The 5880-nt window shown below is 32.9% G+C and overlaps 1 pseudogene across 1 annotated transcript; it reads right to left on the reverse strand.

The window, feature by feature from the left end:
- Positions 1–1412: 1412 nt before the first annotated feature.
- LOC108466658 (probable flavin-containing monooxygenase 1) lies at positions 1413–3438 on the reverse strand (annotated as a pseudogene). Its single transcript, XR_001868676.2, has 5 exons — positions 2952–3438; positions 2644–2881; positions 2396–2571; positions 1948–2305; positions 1413–1866 (listed from the first exon to the last, which is right to left on the reverse strand). The product of XR_001868676.2 is annotated as a probable flavin-containing monooxygenase 1 (transcript).
- Between the last annotated feature and the right edge of the window lie 2442 nt (positions 3439–5880).

The raw sequence follows: 5880 nt of genomic DNA on the forward strand, positions 1-5880 counted from the left end.
CTTTGTAGATCCACATGCTAAAGTGCTCTCGGCTTTGTGAACCAAACCCATCGGACATGTTCTCACAGCATGCTGGTTCTTGGCGAAGTACAGGAGACAAAACCCCCCATCAAGGGACAAAAACTTTACATTGTTGAAGTCTAATCGGTTACTCTACGAATGACATTTCGAAGACTTCTCCTGAAGTAATTACTCCCTCAACATTTTACTTGCTTTAATATGGAAATCCCTTGTTTTTGTTTTGTTTTGTATCTGAATAAGTTTATTCCTTTGACATAAGCATATATACTAACTTATATAATATTTAAAAGGAAAATATTTGGTACACTACCAGTGAAGTTTTTAAACTCCATAAGCAGGGTCAATGTTGACAAGTGTACTATAGGAATATAGTAAATGACTATATATATTTAAGAAAAGAGACATGTCAATTTTTTAAGTTTGCTTCTATTAGTGTACCAAATACTCTCCGAAGTTAGGAAGTGAATTAAAAGCCATAAATAATATATATAAAAGCACGAGTTCAAAAAACTTTTGAATTAACAATAATACCCTTTATTTTTCATCATATTATTAAATTCATATTTAAAATAATTATAATATTTAATTTAAAATTATTAGTTAAATATTTGAAATAAAATAAAATTATACATTTAAAAATAATTATAATTTAATAGAAATTATGATAGTTACACATTTAAAATTAAAATAGAGTTTTTAATTGCATAGAGCTTAAGCATAAAATATAAGAAAAATTTGTGATAATTAAAATTATAATTTATCATTATTAGTTAAAAATTTTGGATTAAAACAAAAATTTTCCTAATTTAATTTATGCAAAATAGAGTTATTGAATAGAATTCTAAGAATATTAATTATCACTTAATTAATATTAGAGTTAATGGTATTAATTAGTTATTATTTTGAGTAATGTTACTTTGCATTACTTAAATAAAATACAATTGTATTGTATATTGAATAGGTTAAAATGTTCTAATTAATATTATTTGAAAAATTTTTTTATAATATTTAAATTGTTAAGTTAATATATGTTAATTAAAATCAATAATTTAAATAAAAATATTATTTTATACTAATTATTGCCATTAAAAAATAATATTAAAAAACAATTAAATTATGTGACATTAGAAGCTCGTTGCAAATATATATTAATATAATTTTTTAAAATATTGATACAAAAATATTAGTGAATATAGTAAAAAAGATATATAGCAAGAAGAATATGTTCGATAGGATTATCTAATTTTTTAATTAACCTCCTCAAAATTAAATGATAAAATCCAGAACTGAACCATTCCCCCAACCACATGGCGTAAATTGGAAAGCAGAAAAATGGCCTATTACTTTTAATTACGTATTCCGCCTGTCTCCCATATCCTGGATAGCTACTGTTTATATTTGGATTCATCCATATATTATAAACAAACAAAGCATGAACTGGTACATGCAAGAGTAAAGAAGGTAACAATTGTCAGCATCTAATGGGTTAAAAGAAGGCAGGTTCAAGAAGGGACATAATCCAAGGGACCATAAGGTTCAAAGAATTCAGCAAGCAGTCCCTTTTTCCGCCTAGGGTTCCACCCCATATCTTTGCACAGTTGATCATTGTACCAGACATGGAGTGCACCGATGCACTTTCTTCGATAGTATCCACCCGAGTATTGTTTCAAGTATTCATCCCATTTTCTCACATCCTTTTCCATCTCTTCTATGCTTGGTAGCTTGAATGTGCCGTCAAGAAGTTCAGCTAGCCATCGGCATCTTATCTCTGAGGTATACAAATTTGCAATACTTTCAGAGTATCCTATTACAGCTAGTTGAGGTATCCTTGGCTGAATGCATTCCCTGTTCCGAAAACATGACAATACTTTTATGAAAATCTTGAACCGACAAAACAACATCATCATCATTAGTTTTCAAGTTGACCTGTAGAGTGGGGTTGCAGCATCAGGGGATCCAACTATGAAGTTTTGAAAGGTTTGGGACACGAACATGTCTTTGAGCTTTTTTTCTCCCTTGAATCCTGTGGCCAAAATCACCACGTCTGCCTCTATAGGTGCTGTCTCATCTTCCACCGTAACGCCATTGTCACAGAAACTAAAACTTGGGGCCTTTTTCAATTTAATTTTCCATCTTCAACTTTGTCATAGAATTTTTCTGGGACTGTTGAGGTCAAGCAAGAACTGATTTCATGGAGGAAGCTATGTGTTGGGACCATGCCATGCTTTGCCAAATGAAGCTTCCTTTTTATATCACTTTCAACAAATTTCGAATATGCCCATCTCTGTCAAATAATCACACCAGAGAAAAAAAAATGTAAGAGCAAAGAAAATAAATGGCATGTCATTTGATTCGGAGTTATTGTTGTTGTTACCAGTGGTGTAAGAATAGTGGCCAAGAGACCGAGGAGAAACCCTTCACCAGGCTTATGAACCATAAGCTCTGAGAACCGATTAAGATACATATATGCCAGTGAAAACCCCCAGGGAAGATAATCAGGGAGATGCCAGTGTGCTGTCCTGTATAAAACTGTACATGGGTTTTCTACCCCTGCAAACCAAATTGAAAGAAGAAATAAATATGGATGAATTCTAAGAGTTAGTTTAAATAGATTGTATTTACCATTTGCTGAACAGCACTCCATTGCAATGTCCAAAGCAGATTTCTGGAACCCAACAACAATGACTCTTTTGCCTTTGATGAATTCAGCAGCCTTTTCATCATCCGTGGCTGCATAGTCCATGGAATGTATGACCTCACCATGAAATGCTTCCGGACCCTTGTTTGGGGGGAATTCTGGTATGTTTGGCAGACCACTGAACCGTCCCACACAAAAGATTACAAAGTCCACTTGGTAGATCTGCAAAAAAGAAAGTTGATGGATGATGGATGGCCATGGATGATGGAGTGACAAGCATGTAAATACCTACCTCAGTTGAAAGAGTATTCAAGTCTTCCACAATGAGGTTCCACTTGCCTCTGGAGCTGAAAGGCTCGCCAGTGCCACCCCATAAACTCCAAGACTGGATCTCTTCATCCCGGGAACCTTCATACTCAATACCAGCAACTTTGGTGTTGAAGTTGATGTGGTTAAGCAAGTGGAAGTGCTTTGCATAGGCCTCAACATAATTCAATACCACGTGTTTGTCGGGAAAATATTCAGTGACAGATGATGGCCAAGCAAAATCAGAGAACTGATAAAATGGCTTGGGAGTTTGGAGCTTTGTAGTCTCAAGCGCTTTGGTCCAAACCCCTCCAATGGAGCTTTGGGATTCAAAAACAATTGGATGAAAACCTTTAGATAAGATGTATTTACAGGCAAGGAGGCCACTTACACCTGCTCCAATGATACCTATCTTCCTCTCCATTGCCGTCTTGTCTCACTGGTACTTTCATAATGCTCTACTCGTATTTGCCTCTCTATTTATACATCCCTTTGTATAAGACCAATAGCAGTAATAGATATTTTATGAGGTTTTTTTACCCAAATAATATTTTAAAAAAATAAATATCAAAATGGGTTGTTGAAATAATTATGTACTAAAATGGTACATTTAGATGGGTGGTTGAAATAATTATGGCCTATTTATGTTATGTATAAAGAATATTTTATTTTTTTATGTAATTTATTTGTTATGTGTGTCTTAGGTTGATTAGATATATTTTTTATGTAATTTATTTGGCATGTTATTTGAAATTTGGAGTTTAGAATTTATAAGATAAATTAGGAATTAGTTTTATGTTCTATTTTTTAAGATTTTATAATTGAGAATAAGAGTTTATGTTTTAAATTTTATTTTATATTATTTATAAATATTATAAATGAAATTTATTTTGAAGTTCTATGCAAAAAAATTATATTTTTTGACAATAATTAAGTTGACATGTTATTGTATATATTATATTTTAAACCAATACATTTTACTTATTATCATTTTAAAATAATAATAAAAATAATTGTACTTATTATGTATCGTTTATGTTATGTTTTTGTTATATTTTTATTAGCATGTTATTTTTAGTATTTTAATATCATTTTTTTATTTTTATGTAGGTAAAAGATTAAACCATTGAGATGGAATTTGTGAATGAGACCATTGAGTTGGAGTTTGAGTTGTAATTTTATAAGATATATTTGTTTTGTTAATGTAGTATAGCAAAAAATATGATGTGGACAAAATTGTTTGGTATTTTTTTGTAATTAAAAGTAATATATAAATTTAGGTATTTTGATAAGTATTTAAAATCCATCAAATTTTGAAATTAATACCCGAAATTTGTTTTGAAATTGCAGGTATCGCAATGGCTCCATTGATTAAGAACAATGGTCACATATCAAACATAGTTAATAATATGGTAATATATTGTTATTTGTTAATCACGGGTTCCCTTAAAAACGGATCTACGTAATTTACAGAAATAAATTATGTTATTATAACTATTTTTTGTAATTTAATACTGTCAAGGCCCGTACCGCGCATTAAGGGGTCGCGTGAATGGTTTAGGATATTTCCTGGATGAACGACTGATTCCATACTTGGAGTTAGCTGGATTCAAGTCAGCATTATCGATCCGGAAGTTTGATTTGCAGTACGATTTAATATCTGCATTGGTCAAGCGTTGGCGTCTGGAGACCCATACTTTTCATTTGCCTTGTGAGGAGTGCACTGTCATTCTGGAGGATGTTACATTGCAACTTGGACTCTCAATTGACGGGAGTGTCGTAACAGGAGTAAGTACAATAGTTGAGCCGACTGCTCTTTGGTATAACCTACTAGGAGTCTCGCTCTCGTCCGACGATGTTAAGTCCAAATTTACGGGCTTGAAATTTTCATGGTTGAAAGCCAATTTTGAACATTTATCAATTAATGCCAGTAAGCATTAGGTGATGTGTGTAGCTCGAGCGTACATTATGCATATTATAAGGGGTATACTGATGCCTGATGCGAATAACAATAGGGTTCATTTGATGTATTTACCCCTATTAGCTGGTTTGTAGAATGTTCGCTCATATAGTTGGGGTTTTGCAGTTTTGGCTATGTTGTATCGTGAGCTTTGTCAGACGACAAAGCCTGATCCCATAGACATAGGCGGATGCCTTGTATTGCTGCAATCATGGGCTCTTAATCGGATGTTATTCTTGGCAAAGATTAGGCACCAACCATACGTATTTCCACTAGTGAACTTGTGATAAAATTTAACTTGTTATTAATTGACATTTTTTTTTATAATGATACTATTCTAATGATACTATATTTACTTGTAATTTGTTTTTGTAAATGAAGTTTTTATCTGGGTATCAGGAGGTCGTACACTGTCCCGATATATCGTCTAATGATTGAACAACATGCCGGGGAAGGGGTAAGCTATTCTAATATTCGTGACATGTAATTATTTTGTATATCTTACTCAAACCTTGTTAAATTTTAACCATGATATTAATCGTGTAGTTTATCTAGATGCCGTATTAGAGACCAGAAATTGCAACTTTTATACTCTCGTCTGCCCACATTCATTCTCACATGTGGTGCATTAACGCACTAATTATCAATTTTCAAACAGTCGAGTGGTATAACGGGGATCGAATACTCCGGCAGTTTGGTTGCATTCAGTATATCTCGGATCTGCCAATGCAGGTGGAGAAGATTCACTTAATCAACAAGAGAGGAAAACATGAAAATAATTGGTGGGTTGTGCACCGAAAATATATTGCAGTGTGGGATAAACGGATGGCGTAAAGCCCTTAGATGGATATTTCTTCCGATTTGCAACCATCATTAAAATACATACAATGGTACTCTAGTACGGGAAAACCATATTTACTTGGTTGACAGTCGACTGTAGTCCCCCCGCACATGC

This window comes from Gossypium arboreum, chromosome 2 (assembly GCF_025698485.1).
Source record: "Gossypium arboreum isolate Shixiya-1 chromosome 2, ASM2569848v2, whole genome shotgun sequence".
Taxonomy (NCBI): Eukaryota; Viridiplantae; Streptophyta; class Magnoliopsida; order Malvales; family Malvaceae; genus Gossypium; species Gossypium arboreum.